Here is a 24,866-nt window from a genome sequence, read left to right on the forward strand (position 1 = left end):
TCAGGTATTAAAACAGACTACACAAGGACGAAGCAAAGACAGACAGACAGGTGCTGGAAAGAAACAAATAGACCTAGTAACAGAAGACAGAACTTATAAAACAGACCTACCCATAAATGAGAATCTTCTGTTGGGGTGTCCAACCTTTTGGCGCCTCTGGGCCACACTGGAAGAAGATTTGTGTTGGGTGATATTCATAGCCATCCTATGCCTTATGAAGCCTGTGGGGCTGCAGGTTGGACACCCCGAATGATTTCTCCAAGCAGTAGGGAAAAATGGATCCTTGAAAAGATGGTTCTGGGAATATTTACCTAATAGGCAAAAGTAGTTGGATCCCTACCTCTTAGTATGTAGAACATAAAGATCATAACTCACACAGGGATTATAGAACTAAAAGGCAAAACTAATATAACTTTTAAAAATCCACAAAAGATAAAACAGTGATAGATTTAGCTTCATTTAAATAAAGGATTTCTATGCAGTAAAAAAATGCTTAGTCTGACTACAACAAGAGGCAGAACAAAAATGACCACTAGTGCTAAACTCCCTGCAGTGTTATGCTGAAAAGGATTCTGAGGGCATGCCCAGGGCTTGTCAGAGGGTTAATATTAAAATATGAGGAACTTCTGCAAAAAACAAGAAAAAAAACCCAGGTTAACTCAAGAGAGCAGATGGGCAAAATATATGAATGGGTGATTTACAGAGAGATAAACAAGTATAACAAGAAAGGTCATTCTCACCAACTGTCAAAGAAATGTAAGAAATATCACTTCAACACTACAAAAAATGACAATTAGAAAACTGAGTAACATCAAGTGCTGTTGAGAATGGAGGGGTGGGGAGAGTGGGGAGAGGAATCTTTGTGAACTGCTTAAGCCATTTTATTTACCTACGACCCCAAATCCCATTCAAAGAAATAATTGCACAGACACCTAGGTAATGTGCACAAGGCTGCTCACTGCAGCGTTACTAGTCTCAAGTGTAAAAGCAATATAGATTCCATCACTGGGGAAATGAATGTAAATGTGTTGGATGCTGATAATGGGACATTATGCAGAGTCAGAAGTAGTATTTTGATGGCTAGAACTCAAAAATATAGTTCTAGGTGAAAAAAGGAATAAACAGATCTATGCCACTATTAATGTAAATTAAAAACATAAAAATGTTGTATATTTGCAAGGACATGCATATCTGAATGGACATTTATAGAAGGGAAAAAATAAGTATCAAGTACAACAAGGATAGGGTCCGTGTTCATTGATGATGACAACAATGTGCCACAAACTAGACTAGAAGTCCCAGGGGGCAAAGTCATATCTGCTTGCTTATTGCTGGTCCCCCAGGGTACCTGACACACAGTAGGGTTTCTAATTTTTTTGGATGAGTTAATAAATTCATAAGATTAACTCAACTCTCTGCATCTAAGAAGCCCCCACAAAAGAAAAAGGTTTACCAAATCACATGTTAACAAATAAAGCAAATATGTTTTATGAAGGTTATTTAAGTTTCTTATAGGGGCATAAAATAGAAGCAGTCAAGTAAAAACCTATAAACCTAAGTTTGGGGGGTGGGCGTACATGGGAAAAATAATTGCTAGGTTCTAAAATCATGCAGTGTGTTATGAAGCTCAGAGCAGTCTTTCAGGGAGAAGGAAATCTTGCCTCTCTCAATATCATTCACAAATGGAAGGTCAACTCAATGTTAAACAGATGGCCCATTGTGAAAATTACGGTTTTCCTTTTGGCAGAGGACTCAGTTACTTACTTCACTTATAACAAGAGGAACTTCCTAAAACTGTATAAAATAATTTAAGAACCTGCTTCTGGTAACTTTTCCTGCTCAATGACAAAGGGAAAAGGATGAACATCTGAGTTCTTTCTCAGCAAAACAGGAAGAGTAGTGTTAAAAAAAAAAAAGTCCCTAAATAGAATGACCTACTATATCTCCTTCCTCTCTTCTGACAGAAAAATTACTGAAATGACTCCTGTCAATTTCTGATGCAATAACACTTTACTGGGTGAAAACTCTCCCTTCGATTTCCTTTTTAACAGTTTCTTGGTAATGCAGATCGACTCATATTATTTCATCTACAAAGGAGAACTGATACTCAGGAATTCAGGATTTTGTTGTTATAACAAAATTAGTACTCAACAGTCTTTTAAAGAAGATTTTAGAGAAAACATTGAAAAATGCTTATATCTTTTCTTCATTTTGTGTGCTATTTTGATAACTATGCTCTATCCAATTTAGAGTGTAGGTAGTTAATGATAAATCACTTAAGTTGGAATATACTAGTATAGGTTAAGAACTATATTCTAAAGTCCAGGTGAATTATTTTGAATTTGACTTCATTCATGAATAAATCTGGAGAAATAATATTACACTTTCTGTACTGTAGAATGTCAGAATTTATCATGTCACCTAGGGAATCTGCAACTAGGTCCAGTTAGTTATAGGTTCATTTATTTAGAAATCAGGTTTCTAGAGGTCTCAAATGATTCTGCAACACCTTCCAGAGATTATTTTTTTAAGTTATAAACAAATCTCTGAGCATTTAAAGACAAAAAAAATGATTAAAACTGGGAAGACCGCACAAAATGTAAAGACTGGTCCATTTGCTACTATAAAAACATACATGTAAAGAACAAAGGGAAAAAAACAAAAAAGAGAAAAAAATAATATAAAAACCACACAAACCCATTTTTAACACTTATTTTTGGTTATAAAAATTAAATTAGATTTATAGCACCAGAAATGGAAAGTGAGGTGGATGTTTACTGACAGCAAGAGATAGCAAAGATCAGAATGAACTAAAGTCAGAATTAACAGCAGAGAAGATACTCAACTATGAAAAGGCATAAAAAGAAATCAGATTTTGGGTCAGTTCTGTACAAAGGGGACAGGAGCCTAACATATCCCAAAAGAATGGCCCAAAAGAAACCATTATACTACTACTATACAAAGGTGGTCAGTTATATAACAAGCTCTGTAGCCTGGGGATATGTCAGTACCAAAGCAAGGAAAATCAGACACTTCCCAGTACCCTCTGAGAGCACCGAGCAAGTCGGGCACTGCCATCACAAAATCAGGTATGCATGTGATCTGAGGCAGCATTTACCAAAGTACCGTGCTAAGCAGGAAACATGAATGTAGCAGGGTCAGTGCACACAGAGAAACTAAATATTCACCTTATAAGAAGTTTGGTAACATGTTTTTTCAGTCAAGATGGAACATCCAAATATTTATAATGACCAAGATTTCTGCTAAGTGTTACTTAGAAACTAGGTTTTTAATACAATGTTGTTTTAACACATTTTCTACCTTATTAATGTATGTGTTACATAGAAATACAGCTTTGTGAAACTCTTTTTTTCTTTGAGGTAGACTGTATCTTTTTCCTCTTTTAGACTATTATAGAAATCAGCAGCAGAAGCACTCCACTGTCTGAAAGATAACAGGACAAGATTGACAGGCTTTGTTAGGAAAATTAAGCTCTGAAGACACAGACTGCATTATCTATGCTATATGGGAATGGAAACTTAAAGACTTAAGAAAAAATTAAAATACCATTATTTAAAAAAATTCCAACTGAAGGGAGAAATTTTGGCAAAACCACTCTTTAAAAAAAGAAGTCTTTATTTATTTTTAGAGGGAGGTGAAGGGAAGGAGAAAATGTGGGAGAGACACATCAGTAGGCTCCTGGACCTGAATCCAACCAACCATGGCATTTTCCCTTATCCAAAGGGGGCCCAGCCAACTGAGCCACACAGGTCAGGGAACATTTCTTCCCTGAAAAGGAATTCTGTTAGTTACTTTTTAAGGTAGAGATACAATTTTTTAAATACCACTAAGATTCTAGAAATGCTACACAAGCATCTACTAGACACATCAAAAAAAAGTTTCAACCCTAGTGTTACAAAGTGTTTTTTAGTAAAAACTACTTTTTGTAAGCTATGTCAAGCAAACCAATTTGGATCGGAAATTCTACATGGTCAATGTAGCCATTTCTTTCTTTTTTTAAATAAGTCAATTTTTAAAAATGTATTGATTTGAGAGAGAGAGAGGGACAGAGACACAGAGACAGACATTGATTTGTTGTTCCATTTATTTATGCTTCATTGGTTGCTTCTTGTATATGCCCTGAACAGGGACAGAACCTGTAACCTTGGCATGCCTGGGATAACACTCTAACCAACTGAGCTACCTTGTCAGGGCAATGTGGCCATTTCTATACTTACATTTCCCTCAGTTTTTAAACACTTACTGCACTGTCTAATATAGGAGACCCTAACTGCATATGGCTATTAAAATTTAAATGAAATTACATAATTTGGGTCCTAGACAACTAGCCACATATGACTAGTGGATACCAAATTGCACAGTGCAGACGAACATTTCAATTGTTGCAGAAAGTCTTATTAAGCAGTGCTACACTAGAACCTTTCAAACCTAGGCAATATAGGACCAGAGCTTACATATTTCCTATCCTTACTAGCTTAAAATGCTGGAGCCTTACTGGCCTTCCCATCGAAGTAAATACAGTCAATTTTTATACATAATCCTGTTCAACACTGTATACCACACAGGACGAAATGAGATTGCCTACCCTACAATGCTTTAGAAGAATGCTAATTGGACAAAAATACTACAACAGCTAACCCAATTCTAAGGTAAAAGCCATTTTATTAAAAAGGAGCAACTCTAATCAACTATCTACACATTCTAATGCATGGTCAAAGGGATTCAATGGTTCTTGAAAGGTTCCCTGTAAACCAGAGTTGCAAGTAAACCATAAGAAAATGTAAAAACATTTGTGACTATCAGTCAACTAATTTTGAAACACAGCCCATATAGTATTCTAAACACTTAACAAGAATCCTGATGATCCACTTAACCAATGCCCTAACAAGTGAATCAAGTCTTCTAGATCAAGCAGAAGGACAGGTTGTCAATTTTTGCATATGCTAATACCATAGATTCCCTTCAAGCTTTTGGTGACTGGAAAAATGCAATTAGCTCAGCATTCAAAGTCACACCTCTACATGCTGCTGAGTGTAAGCTAAAACACGGACACACAGCCAACCCAGATGAGTTTTTGGTGCTTATGAGGGAAGACTTTCCAATCCATGCTTATCCTCAAAGTTCACAGAAAAGCTGTCACAGTACATTGGTAGAGACATTCCACAAATACACATTATTCCCTTCTCGTTTATAGGTAAGTCTGCTTCTGAGAAGTTTTTCAGATGAACACTTATTCAATACATTCCATACCACGTGAAATCATCCCTTCCTATCTAAGGGGGATTGGTTCTGGGACAATTTGCAGAAGCTGAATTCTCTTGTATAAAATGGCACTGTATTTGCATATAACCTCTGCACATCCTCCCGTATACTTTAAATCACCTCTAGATTACTTATAACACCTAATACAATATAAATGCTGGGTAAATACTGTCTCATCGTATTGCTTAGGAAATAATGACAAGGGAAAAAATATATGTACATGTTCGGTGTAGATGCATTGTAGGCCTAACTATACAGTGCCCTTTAGCAACACTGGTATTTTTTGGATTATTTTCAATCCCTGCTTGGTTGAATTCACAGATGCAGAACCATCTACAGCACAATATAATCCATTGATTTTCAACGGGTTTGCAGCAGCACATTGGTATATTGCAAGAATTTTTGAAACACATAATATCTAAGGGGAACTGACCTTTTTTCCTTTAAATTATCAAAAACAAAGAGAAACAAACAACAACAAAACCCTCCCCCCCACCCCCCCCCCATGTACCCTGAGACCTGTGTGGTTCAGTTGGTTGAATGCAGTCCTGCAAAGTGAAACGTCACTGGTTAGGGCACATGCCTGGGTTGCAGGTTTGGTCCCTAATCAGGGTGCTTATGAGAAACAACTGATCCATGTTTCTCTGTCACAATGATGTTTGTCTCCCTTTCTTTTTTAGGAAGGGAGGGAGGGAGGAAGGAAGGAAAGGGAAAGGAAAAAGAAAACAGTCAATATGACAATAAAGGTCCAGTGGGAAGGAATCAATTATACCTATTTTTAAAAAGATTTTATTTATTTTTTTTAGAGAGGGGGAAAGGAGGGAGAAAGGAAGAGAAACATCAATGTGCAAGAGGCACATTGATAGGCTGCCTCTTGCACGCCCCCAACTGGGACCCAGGACCCCCACTCAGGCATGTGCCGTGACTGGGAACCAAATTCAATCCACTGAGTCACACAACCCAGGGCTATACCTGCTTTTTTGGGGGGTCAGGTTGGCAAAACATACTTTTCTGGTGTGCCAGAGAATTTTAGTAATGAGTTTATGTGTGCCAAAAACCTCTGATATAATCTAATCAAAGTAAACATAAGTTTTAGAAACTTATTGATGACTATAAATGATGAAATTTCTTCAAAAAGATGGCTCGTATTATTATTGGTATCCTGGTTTGACTTTCTAAGAGTTATAAACCAGATCAACACTACATATAAACAATTATCCAATCAGCCATTCCTTAGCAAGTAGTTAATACGCTGTTCCAATAAAATAAAAACTACCAAACAACAGCAAAGCTTTTGTTCTCAGGCAATTAAATATATGCTACAAGATAAACTGGAGGGTCAAGATGGCAGAGTAGGTAAACATGCCTCACCTCCTTGCACAACCACAGCAAAAATTACAACTAAACTACAAAACAACTATCATCAGAACTGTCACAAACCAAGCAGTATGGAAGTCCAACAACCAAAGAATTAAAGAAGTCATGTTCATCTAGACAGGTAGGAGGGTCAGAGAGATGGGGAGACACAGAATACCTACATAAGGTGGGTAAAAATTGGAAGGAATACCTAGGGAGCAAGGAACCTCAGGCCCACACCAAAAACATCAGCCCAGGGTTCCAGTCCCAGGAAAATAAGTCCCCATAATGTCTGAACATAAAAACTAATGGGGGTTGGGGAGGAGAAAGAAAATGCAGGATTCTCAGGAGTCTCCTTTTAAAGGTCCTACAATGGATTTAGGACTTAATTCAGATTCACTCCCCCTGGGCTTAAGCACCAGGGCAGCAGCTAGAAAAGCACCAGTGGCATATGAGGAGAAACTGAAATGTATGGCCTCAGGGCAAGTGCCTGAGGAAAGCTTCCTCCTGGACAAAACTCTAGAGTGAGGAGGTGGCACTGTCTCCTTTCTGAGCCCTCCCCCAAACAGAGTCACAGAGCAGTGACACCATATCGAAAACTCCATCAACCTGGTTTACACGGGTTCCCCCACCCTGGGGATTACCTAAGGCAGTGCCCCATCCAACTTACCCATGTGCTTTTCTACAACAGGCCACGCTACTAAGGCAGGGAATCAGAGCAGCTCTACCTAATACATAGAAACAAACACAGGGAGGCTGTTAAAGTAAGAGACAAATAAATATGGCCCACACAAAAGAACAGAACAAAACTTCAGAAAAAGAACTAAACGAAAGGGAGATAAGCAATCTATAAGATGCAGAGTTCAAAACACTGGTTATTAGAATGCTCAAGGAATTCACTGGTAATTCAATAATGTAAAGGTTACACTAAGTGAAATAAAAATCTACAGGGAACCAACAGTGGAGTATATGAGGCTGAGAATCAAATCAACAATTTGGAACATAAGGACAAAAACCCCATTCAATCAGAACAGCGAGAGAGAAGAAAACACAAACAAACAAACAAACAAAGATAGGCTAAGGGGACTCTGGGACACCCTCAAATGTACCAACATTCGAATCATAGGGGTGTTGGAAGGAGTAGAGAATAGCAAGAAATTGAAAACTTATTTGAAAAGATAATGAAAGAAAATTTCCCTAGTGTGTGAAGGAAATACACATACAAGCCCAGAAAGCACACAGTCCCAAACAAGATGGACACAAAGAGGACCATCCCAAGACACATCATAATTAAAGGATCTTAAAAGCAGCAAGAGAAAAGAAGAGAGTCACCTACAAGAGTTCCCTTAAGACTATCAGCTGATTTCTCAAAAGAAACTTTGCAGGCTAGAAGGGGTTGGAAAGAAGTATTCAAAGTGATGAAAAGCAAGAACCTATAACCTAGATTACTTTTCCAGTAAAGCTATCATTTAGAATGGAAGGGCAGATAAAGCACTTCCAAGATAAGGTAAAGCTAAATGAGTTCACCATCACCAAGCCCTTATTATATGAAATGTTAAAGGGAACTATACAGGAAAAATAGATCAAAACTATGAACATTAAAATGGCAACAAATTCACAGCTGTCAACAACTGAATCTAAAAAAGGAACTAAGCAAACAAGCAGAACAGAAACAGAACCACAGATACGGAGATCATTTGGAGGGTTATCAGGGAGAAGAGGGGAAAAGGTGCAGAGATTAAAAAGTACAAATTTGTAAGTATAGAACAGACAGGGAGATGTTAGGAACAGTATAAGAAAGAAAGTAGCCAAAGAACTTATATGCATGACACATGGACATAAACTACAAAGGGGGAATTGATGGAAAGAATTGGGGATATTGATGGAGGGGTGTAAAGGGAAGAAAACTGTAATAGCATAATCAATAAACTATTTATTAAAAAACAGATAAACTGGAGCCAAAGGAAAACTGTAAATGGTGATAACATAAGCACTACATTCAAATAATTAATCAAGCTGTAGTTTTAAGATTTGCTACATTAAAAAATAACATTACAATTACAGAAGTATTATAAGACATGGTATAAAAAATTCCAAATGACACAGAGGATTACAAAATAAAAAATAAGTCTCCTCACTAGGCTAAAATAAGCACTGGTTAAAATTAATTTTAGAATTCAGTTCCCTAGATATTCTAACTTAGAAGACCAAAGGTTTACATCGAAGAACCTTCTCTGAAGAATCAGATTAATCTGAAGAAAGATCCAAAGACATGATATGGGAAGTTACACGGGAAATTTGGGAACTAGGAAACGTGTGTAACAGTGGTGGTGGGGAGCTATATTCTCTTTTGTAAGTGGGATGCCAACATGTAAGAAGTAGTAGCAATAGTAATACTGTTATCTAAAATATGGACATAAACATCCTAAAATCCTTAAGAAAAAAATAGGATATATCATGGAGATGAATGCCCGGGATTGCCAATTTTCATAACAAAGTTTGTATAATCATTTGGCTTATTAACCACATGAGTTATGAATTTGATAAAGACAACATCCCTTCCCTAACCCCAACCCCAAACCAAACCCAGCTCAATACCAGTAGTTACAAATGTGGATCATTTGTTTTCATTTTTGGTGTTTAATACTGTATGAGGTCTGTCCAAAAGGTATCTAGTCATGTACTATGAAAAATAGAGACATCTACGGAAAAAGATACAAGAAACACTGTACATAGGACAATGATGCCTCAGTCCCCTTCCAAGTAAGCACCTTGGGACCTCACTCGGTTCTCCCAATTCTATCAGCTGCCCCATTTAGTGTCGCTAAATCTCATTGACAGTCTGAAATCTCTTCCCTTTCAAAGGTGATTTTAGTTTTGGGAAAAGGCAGAAGTCACAGGCCACCAAATCTGGGCTGTAGGGGGGCTGAATCACCTGGGTGGTATATTTCACCAAAACACTCTGCATGAGAGGTGATGCATGAGCGGTCGCATTGTTGTGATGAAGCTGCCCTCATCAGTTGTCCATAGCTGTGGCCTTCTGAATCATCTGAATAATTTCCGTGAAGGAATGGTTCAACCTTGACACAAAATCTGATGCAGATTTGTTGCTCTACTTGCTCATTTTCAATGTAACAGCCACACAGTACACATGCTCACTCAGTGGCCTCTACCACCCCCACTGCCTAGTACAGTGATGCTGTCATTGTTCACACATGCACATTCTGGTCCAATTTCCTTGGCTGCCAGGTTACATCAATGTCACATAAAGTGTTCTCATTATATTAACAATGGCGGGAATTTTTTTCCAGACAGACCTTGTATACTGTCTTCTCTCAGGGTTGAATGATCTGTTTTTACTCAAGATTTTACTGCCTTTTGTAGAATACCAGTGTGGAGAATCTCAGCTCCACCAACCTTAATCAGTGACAACTTAGAAATTGTTCTCGTTGCTGCTCCTTCTGTCTTCTCATACTAACTTGACTAAATCTAGCAATGGGTGAAGGTTAAAAGCCAATGAAGATCTGTGGTGTAGAGAAGCGCTGCATTACCTTCCTTTGCAAAGTCCTGAGTATTTAGAAGAATGTGTCATGCCCGTCAGCCTCTATTATGCCACCTTGTCCATGTTCTAATACAGAGGTCCCCAACCTCCAGGCCATGGACTGGTACTGGTCCAGGCCTGTTAGGACCTGGGCCACATAGCTAGAGGTGAGCTTGAATGTAATGCACCCTAATCATCTTAAAACCATCCCTCCCTGCCATGCCTGTGAAACAATTGTCTTCCACAATACCAGTCTCTGGTGCCAGAAAGGTTGGGGACTGTTGTAATGCTTAGTGAGCCATTTCTTACTAACATCCTCTACCCCAAAATAGCAATGCTCTAAGAATCGACAACAAACCCTTATCTGGATGGTTGGTTCTGAGTTAAGTACTATTTAATCAATTCCATGTAAAATTAGTTAATGTGCTATTAGCTTTGGGTCAAACCTGAAAATTATCTTACTTAAACAGCAACAGTACTACTAAGGAGATTGTGTGGTTCTATGATCCCCTGAAACTACATGCAAAGGACCCCAAACAGTTAATATCAGTGACCTGAAAACGCTCAAGGCTTAACCACATACGCAATCTAGAACAGCTGCAGTTATCTTAATCTCTTCAGAGGTATTTGGAAAGCTAAAAGAATGCTTCTATTTTGCACCTGATTTGTGGTTAAGATGAGTATCTCCTATATTGCACTAAAGCATTTCTGTCACAAAAGGAATCAACCTGGATCTTAACCTACCTACACCAGATTCTGTAAATGCTCATTCTGTTCCAAACTTCACTTCTGTATAACATTTTAGGCTCTAGACTGGAACTTCTACTCTGTACTCCTAATTTCATTTTTTTTTCCTTTTTGGCATTGCACACAATCCAGATTACAATTCTGGTAATACACTTCTTATTCCTGGCCTGGCGATATCTTGACCTGGGCATCAAGGGTTATCCCCATACTGTCACCATACAGTGGCCGTTCCAGACAACTTGGTCAAGACATTATATTATATATCTAGAAAAATACCTTAAATCCTTATTGAAGGAAGACTTACAGATGGGGAATTTTCATCTATGAATATAATGAAATGCTTAATTTTTGGTAAGGCTGCCAGCTTTGCTAGTGGGAGATCTGTAAAAAAGGTGCTATGATTATCAAAATAATGTCAAATGAAGAAATAGGAGATACAAATTGTATACATATTTCTCATATATACATATATGTCTATATAGCTATATCTCCCTTCCTCATGACATGGGACTATCCCTCTCCCCAATTACTTTTTAAAAGGCAAATGTAGAAATCAAAAAGGCCTTGGTCAGGGAGTGTATGGGAAGCAACAGTCGATGTTCCTTTCACACTGATGTTTCTTTCTCTCCACTGCTTCCTCTCTGTCTCTAAAAACCAATAAATATATCCTTTGGTGAGGACTAAAAAAAAAAAAAAAAGAAAATATACATGTTTCTGTTGGCAGAGAAAGGGTCCACTTTCTAAGCTGAAGAAGCTGAACCAGGTCAGGAAATGTCATATATATCTCGTCTAGCAGCCTTGGAGCAAATAGAAAACTTCTTAGAATAAAGCTTATTCGGTTGTCTACTGGTAGGTTCCAAGGAGGAAGCAGCGCCCCCCCACCCCCGCAAAAAACAAAACAAAACACCAAAACCCTTTGGGTGTCTCATAAAAGACTTATGCATTTAAAACTAAAACGAATTTTAAGTTCCAATTAATGTTAATAGACTGATAGGCCCTTCTAATATAGAGACTAACCCAAGAAAAACTACTGAATTCTCCATTCATATAAGGAACTCTCCATGGACCTGCAGCTCCATGAATAAGATAAAAATTAGTAACAGTTGCTTTAGAGGGGCTTCAATCAATCTGTATTATTATTTTCCTGTAACCCTGTTCTACATAAGATATGAAGTCACCCAGCAAAGAAGAAATTATTTCCTAAGTTACAAAGCTAAGGCTATATTAATATCAAAGCCTGGAAAAAATCCTGTGCTGCCTGTCACAGGTGAAGAAATGTCAACTATAATTTATTTAAAAAATCAGAAGAACACCATATACAAAAATAAACTCAAGATGGATAAAAGACTTAAATATAAGTTGTGAAGCCATAAAAGTCCTAGAGAATACAGACAGGAAAATCTCATATATTCCATGCAGCAATATTTTCACTGATATGTCCCTTAGAGCAAGGGACATAAAGGAAAGAATAAACAAATGGGACTTCATCAAAATAAAAAGGCTTCTGTGCAGCTAAAGAAAACATCAGCAAAATGAATAGGGAACCAACCGTATGAGAAAATATATTTGCAAATGATACTCGGACAAGGGTTTGATCTCTAAAATAAATAAATAACTCACACAACTCCACTCCAGGGAGACACAGAATCCAATTTAAAAAGTAGGCAAAGGACTTGAACAGATACTTCTCCAAGGAGGACATACACAGGACCCAGAGACATATGAAAGGACGCTCAGCATCACTAGCCATCAGAGATGCAAATTAAAACCACAATGAGATACCACTTCACACCCGTCAGAATGGCCATCATAAACAAATCAACAAACAACAAGTGTTGGAGACAATGTGGAGAAAAGGGAACCCTAGTACATTGTTGGTGGGAATGCAGACTGGTGCAGCCACTGTGGAAAACAGTATGGAATTTCATAAAAAACTAAAAAATGGAACTGCCTTTTGATCCAGTGAGTCCACTGCTGGAATTATGCCCTAAGAATCCTGAAACACCAATTCAAAAGAACCTATGTACCCCAACGTTCAGAACAGCACAATTTACAATAGCCAAATCCTGGAAAGAGCCTAGGTGCCCATCAGTAAATGAGTGGATCAAAAAACTGTGGTACATTTATACAATGGAATACTAGGCAGCAGAAAGAACGGAGCTCCTACCCTTTGTGACAGCATTGATGTAACTGGAGAGCATTATGCTAAGTGATATAAGCCAGGCAGTAAAAGACAAATACCCTATGATCTGACCCATAAGTGGAACCTAATCAACAAAACAAATAAGCCAGCAAAATATAACCAGAGACATTGAAATAAAGAACAAACTGACAGTAACCAGAGGAGAGGTAGAAGGGATAACAGGGAAAAGGGGGAAGGGTTGTCAAGGAACATGTATAAAGGACACATGAACAAAGCCAAAGGGGGTAGGATCTTGGGTGGGAGGTGGGGAAGGCTGGGATGGGTGGGGAAAAAATGACGTAATGGATGTTAAACTAGATTTAGTGTGATCATCATTTTGTAATATATACAAATATCAAATCATTATGGTATATACCTGAAATCAATATGTTAATCATACCTCAATTAAAAAAAGAATTGCTTCAAAAATCAGAAGAACATATAAAAGTTTCAACAATGACTAGTATCTGAATTTAAGAATGTATAAGGTCCAGTCTCCCCCATTCCCTCTACTTCCAACCCCAATTTCTTTAACTAGCTTCTGGTATAGCATAAAGAACCCCAGTCCATGAATTAGGAAGGCTGGATTCTAGTCCATGGTCTAACATTAATTAGCTCTGAGACATTAGTTAAGTCATTTTTTCTTCCTGAATCTGTTTCCTTATCTCTATCTAATACAAAGGTTTGGGTCCAATAGGACTTGAATTACACTCTAGCCTATAAGCTGCTTAAGTTTTGAATATAAAATATAAAGTAAGTAAGAACTAAAGGTGTGTTTAAATAGATAGAAACAAAGTAATAACTTATTCCTTTCAAAATGTTCTTTGAATTCCTAGGCTGTGTCTCCAGGCTCTAACCTTTCCTTTCTCTGTCAGCTCCTTTTCCCCTTGGTTCCTTTAGATGTTCCCTTTAATTTAGCTTTTTGTCCAGAGACTCTTTTTTGAAAGAAAAAGAAATTTCAACTGTCTTCTTTTTTACGATGACACCCCACCACCTTATGAATGTGGTGGGAATGTCACTTCTAGAAGTGGTCCAACTTTGCATACAAATATTAAAAATTAATTCTCAACAGGCTCTTGCACTAGACCAGTTCTGAAATGTAACCCCTTAAACAATATTATCTGGTGAAGGAGTACAATTTAGGTTATTTAAATTAAGCCAGTTTTATTCTACAGCTTATTAATAAAGCAGTACAGAGAAGTAGAACAGATAATAGATCTCTTCAAGCATACAAGAAAAAAAAAAATCAAATGTCTTTGGAACGGACCGGACTAGTTTCAACTGTTTCTGTATCTATTATTTTGAAAGAGGTATTTTATCAACCATTGGTACAACAAAACCACACAACTGCATGATAAGCAGCATAGAGCATATTCCTCATATCTATCAGACCCTTCTCCACATATATAACTTTTTAGTAGGGATACTGAAAGAATTATTGTATTTATGCAGTGTCAGTATAAGTATAATTTTCCTTAACAGGGATCATTACCTCTTTTTACATAGATTGTGTAACAAGCCAGTCATTCTTTACTAATATGGTTAGTTTGTCTACCAACAGTTTGACTATCTGCATAACTGGCCATCTCCACCACTTCCTTTTCCTCTGGTTGCCAGCTGCCTCCCTTTAGTTACACTCATCTGCAAGTCAAAGTTTGAAGAAAAACTGCTACTCCTAGAAAATGTGTAACAAACACTTGTCACTGTCAGTTGTGCCTAACTCTTTTCCTGGACTCAACAAACCAACATATTGCCAACATTTCTTAAAACACTGAAATTTTACCTTTTGCTTGAGTGTGTAAGAAGAACTAGAATAATTATTTCAAAGACAGGTGTAAAAGCCTAAGAAAATAATAACAACGTATTTAACTGCCTAGGAATCAGTTTTAATCCTTTAAATTACTTAACTGAGCGTTTCTTCACTTCAAAACTTATAAGGCAACTGACCTAACGTTTGTTAGTCTCTTTTAATTCTAAATTCATGAGCTCTTTTTGTACACTGGCACTCAGTATTTTAAATGTATTATAATGAATGCTATATAACTTAATATTAAATTAATGCTCTAGAGGGTCTTTTTGTCCTATGACAAATTAAGTGTTATATAATGTGGGGTAGATTTTAAAGCTTCAGAAATCAGACAAAAGTCGATATAATTTAGGAAAGAGTCTGTGAAAGAGTTAGAATTTTAGAGCGAGATATAATTTCCAAAAGCAGAAGGAAAATCCTCCAGGCTGGGAGAGTAACATGTATAAAAGTATGGCAGTGAGAAAGACCAAAGCAAAGAGTGTTTGGTGGCAAGGAGGAAAAAATTAAAAAACGAATGATGATCATTTATATTGCAAAATGTATAAATCACATCTTTCAGTTAATTATCAATACTTGATTACACCTAAAAGTAATCTTCTCCAATTTGGTAACATATGTAACTTTCTACTATGCAAAATAAAGACATTGTTGATTTACTGGATATTGCAGTTAATATTTTGTCTTATGTTCCTTTAAAGACACAAGTAGCAAACAAGCAAATATTGTAGACCCTTTTGTTGTCTTTGAGACAATTCCTAAAGTATTTTAACAATATACCAACGATGTATGCCAAGTAATGCAGCCAGAGAAAAGAGGGATGGAGGGAAGGCAAAGAGATGCTGCAAAAACCATGGAGGAAAATCCTTGATAACTGACTTTAAAAGAAAGTGATAGCTAGTCTTAGTCCACATATCTAGTATATCTCTGGTATAAATATTTGTTTGGAATTTAGAAGAAAGCAAACATTAAAGATCACCCTTCCAAACCTTATCAATTAGGTCATTAAATATTGTCTTACATACCACGTTAGGCATGAAATATTTTAATTCATCTAATGTTTTTTTGGCATTGCATACAATTTTAAACTTTCAAAGAAGCCTTGTTTCATATTATACCTACCTAATTTTAATAAAATAAAGGCATAGTAGAAACAGCACCAACCTAGGAAACTCAGGTCTGGTTATAATTCTATTTAAAGTGAATTTTTAAGCCCTTCATTAACTGTCTCAATTTTAATGTGAGACAACTGAATTATAACATCTAGAGCTTTCTCCCAGCAAGAATATTCTACTGTACTAAATCCTCCCTCTCCTCTATAATCTGTCTAAATTTTTTTGGCACCTTATTTTATATTCACATTATTTTTCTCTGCACAACTAGATGATTCTCTTGTTCTCCTTGCCTCTAGAGAAAGATAAATCTTATTGTACGTTCTATTAAAAAGAGTCCAAAAATCACATTGCTAAAGAAAAAACACATTTCTAACACCAAATAGCATTACTAATAGCAAGTAAAAACAGTATCAAATAGTAGGTAGTTTTCATTGACCTCAACTTCTTAAAGTTTAAATACAAAGAGTTTAATTCAGAAGTCATTCAATTTCTGTCATATTTAATTGTACTTAACACATAGGAAAGTATCTTGGCTTACTGAGGTTACATTTTCTACCCTTTTATAGTAGTTACTAGCCTTTACAAACAAAAGGACTGACCAGGGTTATGTAGAATAAGACAACAGAAGGAAAAACTAAAAATGTGAGTAAACAAAAAATAAATTTGAGTGTTAATTTCTTCCATTCATACATTCTCCTAATGTACAATTGCTTTTTCATATAGCCAGCCTGCAAGGTGATCTGTTTAAGAACTCCTTGATGGCTTCCTTCTGTACCTGTAATAAAATCAAACTTCTCCACAAGTTCTTCCTTAAAGGCCTTGCATAATCTGACCTTTGCTTAACTCTCCAAACTTACTTTGATATCTTCTCTATAGCTGCAGTCTCCCTCATCATCTTTCAGTTTCTGGAAAGAATGAAAGCTGTTTCCTTCTCCAAGTCTGCACATATGCTTTATCTGATTTCACTATTCCAGTCTCAAAACATGTCACTTTTTCAGAGATCTTGTTAATTCAAAATCTAAACTAGGTTATTCTTTCTCACAGTACGCAGTTCTTTTCCTTTAGTGTACTTGCAAATTGTGCTCCCTGCCATGTATTTATTCACCTATGGGCTTACCTGATTAATGCCTACTGTCTTATATTAGGTCAGTGACAGTGTGTGTTTTCTTCAGCAGCATACAAACAATACCTGATCAAAAATAATATAAACACTAACTAAATGAAACAGAAAAGAGTAAAACAAATAAGAACCTGAAGTTGTATCTAATGACCTGACAGCAGATAAACTGAGAATAATCCTAAATATAATCAAAATAGGTTTGTTTTGAACCAAATTAAAAACATTAATGTTTTTTATGGCTTTTTTAATGTAATTTATGGCTTGAATCTTTCTGGAAACCATGCTAAATTAACAAAATTGTGGTTCTATTACATTATACTCTACAGGTTAAAAAACACCGTCTGATAGGTTTACGGGTGGGCAAAAGTAGGTGTACAATTGTTCATGTGAAAAGCAAAACAATAATTATTAATGCAAGAAAAACGATTTCATGTAGTCACAACTGTAAACATACTTTGCCAACCGTATATAACCTCCAAGAGACAATAAACAGACCATTAAATTGAGGATAATTACAATTTACTAACTGGAGGTATGTCTTATCTGGTTAATGCCAATTAACTGCAACATATCAAATCAACTTCCTGATCATAAAGTTATAACACTACATTTTTATATGTATTAAGTTATATGGTGAGCATTCTTTGACAAGGCTGGAAAATCTTTTTTTTTAAAAGGGTTATTTGGATGGTGGACAAAAAAAAAAAAAGGTTGAAACCCTTTCTTCCCAAATTAATCATTTGGGAGGCCATTTTAGAGAGCGTAATATTCATGAATTATTTTGAAGAGATAATTTAAGCTTTGTATTAGCAAAACTGAACATTCTTATATGTTTGGAAGTTTATTTTGGGATGAAATGTGTATCCTTGAAGTATTTTGAAAGGATTTGGGCATTTAAAATAAATGAGTGATTTGATCCTGTAGTCCCCAAGTGCACCATCCAGTCCCTAAGAGATAAGTGACAATGCCCTAACAACACCCCAAACACGATCTTGTTTTTAACAAGTGCCCTGCCTTGCCATCTAGTCGGGCTGACCAACTGTAACTGCTGAAGAGCTCAGATGGTAGAGCCTTATCCCAATTACAACTTAAAAGTAGATCAACCAGTGACTAAAACGCTCAGATGCCAAGAAAGTAAGTTCTTTCCATCTTCACCACCAGCACCAACATCAAGGGACACTAATGAATGCCATGCTAAACATCTCCATGGCCTCAGGACTCAGGGGAGAAGAATCTGGCAATGATGGTGGCTGTAAGCCCCTAAACACTGATATTTCCCCCCCTGTATTACTGTCATTACTTTCCAGTGCCATCACAGGAAGAAGCAGAACTTCAGATTTAAAGAGAAGAATAACATGGACCCTAGCTCAATTTTTCACTCTGGTAGAAACCAATGTGATGATTAAAGATGCCCTGTTACAGCTGATTGGCACTATTTACATTTCTGTCAGTAAATAAGTTTCTGCTTACAGGATAATATTCCCCAACTGGGACAAGGTAGAATAGTAAGCAATGTTACAAAATACTGCTAGAGCAATTTGATTTATTCCTAAAAATATTTAGATTTTCAGTGTCTTTCAGTAATTTTTAAAGTAAGAGACAATAAGTAAAACCCAAAGTATCAAATAAACTAACAAAAGGAAAAGTTCAAGAATTAATGCTATATATTTTTCAGAGTTGCTTCAATTTCAGTCATTTTATTAATTTCTTAGAGGTTTGGTAATAGCCCTTAGAAATCAATTTGCAGCAAAACAAACTATGAAAAGTTTCTAATATGTAAAAATACCATATTAACTTTAATAATTTTATTTTTATATATAAAACTGTTATTTCATGAGTCTTTGTTGGCAAAGGTGACCTGAGGACTAGTGCTAGTCTGTAAATTTTTACCATTCTTTGGCAAATAAAAGCTAAGAACAAAAATAGTTGGTTTAGTAAATTTAAAGGTTTGCCTTTTATTCAGAGATTAGATCCTTTATACTTTTTTCTAACATTAAAATATTTTTCTGTGAAAATTAAAACTTTTGTAAAAAACTAAAAAATGGTAATAGATACTACGAAGTTTTCATTTTTCTGGGTGAAACTTAAATTGGTAGCCTCTTATTAGTATTCTCTCCATTTAGGAAATTTGACTGGTTCCCCCAAATCAAACATTTTAAAACCACTGGCCTTTGGAATTAGACATAAATGCAATCAAATCACAGTTCAGCTATCTTCCAGTTGTGTGATTTTAGACAAATTTTTTTTGAGCCTTAATTTTCTTATCTGTAAACTTCAAAGCTGCTTGGAACATTAAATGATATATCATTTAAATTCCTGGCATATTAGATGCAAAAATAGATATTCTTTTTCTTAAAAAGTTATTTTAAAATACAGTTGGGATACAGTATATTAGTTTGTTCTTTTACTTGGAATAGGAAGGCATGTATTTGATAATCTCTCTGGACTCTGAAAATCAATTCATATTCTAGAGGGTTCCAATGCCTCTTGTATCAGAGATCATGGGTAATCAGTAGTTATCTTCTGTGTAGGTTTTCCTGCACCTTCAGCCTCTCCTGCTCTACTGGTTTATGTCTTCTGTTCATAAACATACTCAAGACTCAAATAAAAAAAGTATACCTACATTCTAACTACTAACTCTGAGTGTGCTCTAGAATCAAACTCCCCACTATTCCTCCACTGGGCCCCAAATGATTTGTGATCTAACATCTATCATCAAATTATTAATCCATTTAGGATCATTGATAAATGACCTCTTATAATTTCAAAGTTCACTGGACATTTCTCAGTCTTTAATTTGAAAAAGATCGATTTGTGGCATTAAACACTATTGTCCTTTCCTTCCTTCTTGAGAATAAATTTCAGTTTTCAGTTTTCTGGTGACCTCTTCGAACGTTTTATTTACTTATTTATTTAATTAACAATTAAAAAACAGATTGGATATCTTTTTGTCTTATCTGTTTAATCCACTCAAACCCACAGCTTCAACTACCACTTTGATCATGTTTTGTCTTCCTTGGCTTTTTATCTCAGCCACACCCAGGGCGTTAACTACTGCTTATTCAATTATGATGCTTAAATCTAAAAACTTAAATCTCTAGCACAGTCCTTTATTTAGACTGTAGACCCTGATAATCTCCTTCGTATCAGCCTCCTTCCTCCTCTCTTCACTCTTCTCATTTAACCAAGGTCTATCTATCTCCTAGGTATCTCTATCCCTTCAACCATATCTTAGCCACTTTTTGTTTAATGTTACAAAATCACTAGCTAGTATCTCTCTCATAACTCTCTAATCCACACAACACTGCCACTGGGTGACATCACTTTCCTGATTAAAATCTTTCAATGAGCCTCACAAGCCCTCCTGAATAAATCTAATTCTTCAGCATGCCATACATGATTCCCTCACCCTCTCTGCTCCCTGGTCCCTATCTTTTCTGTGCACTTCCCTACTGTCAACTTTAGAAACAACCAAACCTGTAAGAATTTTTGAGTTTTACTTGAGACAAACTGATAATTGCTGAGGAGCAAAATCTCAAGAGATTGAGAAAATGCTACAGAAATTGAGTTTAACCACTTATTTTGTACATCAGAATAAAAGGGGAAGACATAAGGGGGTTATATGAAATTCACTGATGATAGATTAGGGAGGGGGGAGAAAGTGAAGGCAGGGAATCTGTAGGATTGGATAAAAAGTGAAAGGAATAGACACATAATTCTTTTACATAAGCAGATATAGAATAGTTAACAGGAATTAACATATCCACAATGAGGGGATTTATGGTCTCTGCTCTGGTGGGGTGATTGTGCTTTGAGGGAACCAGAAAAAAAAAGAAATTACTTTGATATTCCAAAGGTATGTTACCTGGTATGTTATCTTCAATCCAACAGACAACAGACAGGCTCAGTTAAGGTGAAAACTGACCTTTGCTAGGGCATGATACCTGCCTTGAACTGTTTTAGGAAGTTTTAATTTCAGACCATCCTACGTGGTTATCTTATGTCTCTGAATTTGTAAGGCACACCATGCAGCCCTCATCTGGCTAGTCAGGTTTAGTATGTGACCACACTATTCATTGGTTCTACTGAACACACTGTTCCTCAATAAGAGAAACATTCTTTCTTGCTTTTATGCCTTTGCACACACTGTAGCCATCTCTGTTGGTAAAATCCTCCCCCATTTACCACTCCTTCCTACAAATGAATAAAAAAACTTTTACTGTTTTAAAAAAAGCCTGTTTAAGTTTTAATTTTTTTTCACTAGCGGGAAAATCTCCTGACCCACTCTTATACTGACCGTGAAATCTCTTCAGTGAAACTGTGTGTGTGTGTTTGTGTGTGTGTGCGTGCGCGCCTAATCAAGTATATATTAGGTCACGAACCAAAATGTTTTCTCATGGATTCTAACAGAGAAATTGAAAGCCATTTTAACCCTTGGGGATTGTATCAGAATGTCCTTAACATATAATTTTTAAAAGTCCTCACTCCTATTAACTTCATTGCTGTAAATCTTTAATTAAAGTTATATTGAGGTGTGTTAAAAACAATGAACAAAATGTAACCCGTAGTGTTTCAAATAAGCTTGGCAAACCAAGTTACTGATTAGCATTATTTTTGTGCTGATAATTTATGTGCACAGAGTAATTTTTACATTTGGAGGTGGGGGTGGCAAAGTTAGGGAGTGAAAAATTATCAGTATACCAAGCAGGATACCAATCAGAAACAAAATACCTAGGTCACTGTCTGTGGATGGCATTTTGGGGAAAAGTATTACAGGAATTATTTCAATTGATTTTAAAAACACATTTAAGATCTTCTAAATTCAGAAACCAAAAAAATTATTGAAACTGATAAACTGATGATATCTTCTAATTCTGTTCTGGAGACAGGCTTTACTTCAGGTTTGTTGGGACTGGAATGAAGAATTGCCTACACCAAGTTAATGAGGTTATTTCTACCCCTTTCTTATTAATCCCAACCTACGGTAAACATGTATTTACTTTCTTAACCTTATTTTCTTAACCCTGTGTGACTACATCCTAAATATAAATCTTAAATACTCTAAGATGGCCATAATGAAAACAATCTCTTTAGCACTATGTATTTTTAAAGGTAAAAACGTCTTACTCTATCACCAATTCTAATATCTCTTCCTTGGACACTGAAAAACTTTAAGATGGAAAACCGAAATAAAGTAACAACTATTATGTTGGCCAAAAAAGTCCCCCCCCCCCCCCCTGTAAGATGGCTCTAGCAGCACTCAGTTGTCTTTAAATGCGTTTGAAACAATTTTGTTGGGTTGTATGGTGACAGCTGTCATATCAGTATGTGTTTAAGAAAACGTCAAAATTGGTGAATTTCTGTGTAGCCATTTTAATATTGAACATGAAACAAAATATGCAACATTGCCAGCATATTATGCTTTTTATTTTAAAAAAAGGTACAAATGCAACTGAAATGAAAAAAAAAAAAGTGTACAGTGTATGGAGAAGGTGTTGTGACTGATCCCAAGTATTAAAAGTGGTTTGTGAAGTTTCGTGCTGGAGATTTCTCACTGGAGGATACTTCAAAGGATCATAGACCACTTGAGGTTGGTAGGGATTCAATCGATACATTAATTGAGAACAATCAATGTTATAACCACGTGGGAGAAAGCCAACATACTCAAAATATCCAAATCAATAAAGTTATTGGTGAAAATAAAAAAAAGCATGCCTTTTATTTTACAAAGAAGACCATACAGAAAATTTGGCTAACCCAATAAAATATTGTTGTGTCTTAATGATTTTTCCAAGACCATGATCTAACAATATAACATAAGTTACACAGTTTTACTTTTATAATTTAGTCAATTTTAGCAATATTGAAAAAAAATGAGGAACATAGTGAAAATATAGTCAAATGTAATCAGATCTGATCCAAATTCTCCTTGACACTGCGTCACTTAATGCCATTTAGCAGCTCAGATTCCTTCAAGTGCAAGATGATACATATCCACTGCCTCCATCACAAAGATGTGGTGTAGTGATTAATAAGCTAATACCTATAATAATACAATGTGGAGCTCTAGCATAAAGACACTATAAATACAAAACATTTTCTGAACAAATTTGCATAAAATGATCTTCAGATAAAAACAGGTGTAAAGTTACTTTACAAATGACTATGTTAATTAAATATATTACTGTACTGACTGGTTCTTCTCATTAATATTTCTGAATGGGTGAGATAAAATTTATCAACTAAAGACAGATTATTATACACTATGATAAACACTATGAAAATATAGAGTGCTACATGAGAACTAGGGGGGGGGGGAGGTAGATGCTTTCACTTATTACTCCTTTATCTTAATAATACTTTTCTCAGCTTATCATCTTTTACACATGATGGAATCAAGACTTCAGGTTGTTAAGTTAATTAACTTGCCCAAGTTCACACAACTTAAATGGTAGAGCCAGGAATACAGGTTTAACTTAAAGATTACATTCTGTCCCACTCTTTCAAGATTTGCTTGCTAGCTATCGTCTTCTTCATGTACAGCTAATGCCTTCACTGCACATCTCAACTTATTGTCCCCTTCCCAAATAAATCTACTCTAACCACCTTATTTAATATGTCCTCCTTACCCTTTTGTACTTTTTCTTTAGAAGTATTTATCACTTTCTAACATTTATTTATTAATTGTTTACACTGTCTACGGTGCTCTGCTAGGTGGGGTAAAACCTCTAGGAAGCTAGGGATCTTTGCTTCTTTTACAGATGTACCCCTCATGCCAAACCTAGAATATTTACTAATTCACAGTAGACTGGCCTGTTTTTCCTTTCCCACTTTTCATTTTCACTTGTATGCAAAAATTTGTTAACCGTTCTTGCTTTTAATTCTTGGGCAGACAAAATAGTTAGGGCCTGTACCTGAGTCAAATAAAAATAAAAATAATATTTAAATTTACTCTGAAATCATGTTTAAAAAATTAGGGCCACTAAATATCATTTTAAAAAATTGTAGCCAGCCCTGGCTGGCATGGCTCGGTGGATTGAGCATGGGCTGCGAACCAAAGCATCGCAGGTTCAAATCCCAGTCAGGGCACATGCCTGGGTTGCGGGCCACCGGCTACCAGCAACCGCACATTGATGTTTCTCTCTCTATTTTTCCCTTCCTTCCCTCTCTAAAAATAAATAAATAAAATCTTAAACAAACAAAACAGTGAATCACATAGCAAGAAAGTGATTCCCATTTAAAAAAAAAAAAGAAAAAAGAAAAAAGAATTCCTGCTCACTTTCTATGATGTTTTTGGAGGATGAATGGGAGGCACAGATGAGACATAGGAACCACAGTACTTTGAACCAGCAGTTCTCAAACCTTATGGATTTCTTCTTAAAAATAATTTATTTTTTAGAGAAGTGATGGGAGGGAGAAAAACGTCAATGAGAGAAACATCAGTAGGCTAGGCTGCCTTGCAAGTGCCCCAACCAGAGAACCACACAACCTCCTGCTTCGTGGGACAAAACCCAACCAACTTAGCCATACCAGTCAGGACTCAAACCTTAAGGATTTCAAAAACCAGTTAAACTAAAAACAAAACAAAACAAAAAACAACAGTTTGGAATTACAGTTGCCAAATTTTAATTTTACAACAAAAGGACATTACACCTGAAATGTAGTCTAGCAGTTTCATCAAATACTTTAACATAAAAATGACAATTTCAAGATAAAGG

General features: G+C 36.1%; 1 protein-coding gene across 2 annotated transcripts in view; it reads right to left on the reverse strand.

The window, feature by feature from the left end:
• ABHD17B (abhydrolase domain containing 17B, depalmitoylase) overlaps positions 1–24,866 on the reverse strand; it is a 41,840-nt gene that overhangs the window by 12,217 nt on the left and 4,757 nt on the right. Inside the window, exon 2 of one of the 2 annotated variants that reach the window (XM_045840890.1) lies at positions 7,310–7,367. The exons of the other annotated variant lie outside the window; for it this stretch is intronic. The gene's annotated coding sequence lies outside the window, so the exon portion shown is untranslated. The remainder of the gene's footprint in view (positions 1–7,309; positions 7,368–24,866) is intronic. 2 annotated transcript variants of the gene reach the window in all.

This window comes from Phyllostomus hastatus, unplaced genomic scaffold (assembly GCF_019186645.2).
Source record: "Phyllostomus hastatus isolate PE091 unplaced genomic scaffold, TTU_PhHast_1.1 phas_contig_34, whole genome shotgun sequence".
Taxonomy (NCBI): Eukaryota; Metazoa; Chordata; class Mammalia; order Chiroptera; family Phyllostomidae; genus Phyllostomus; species Phyllostomus hastatus.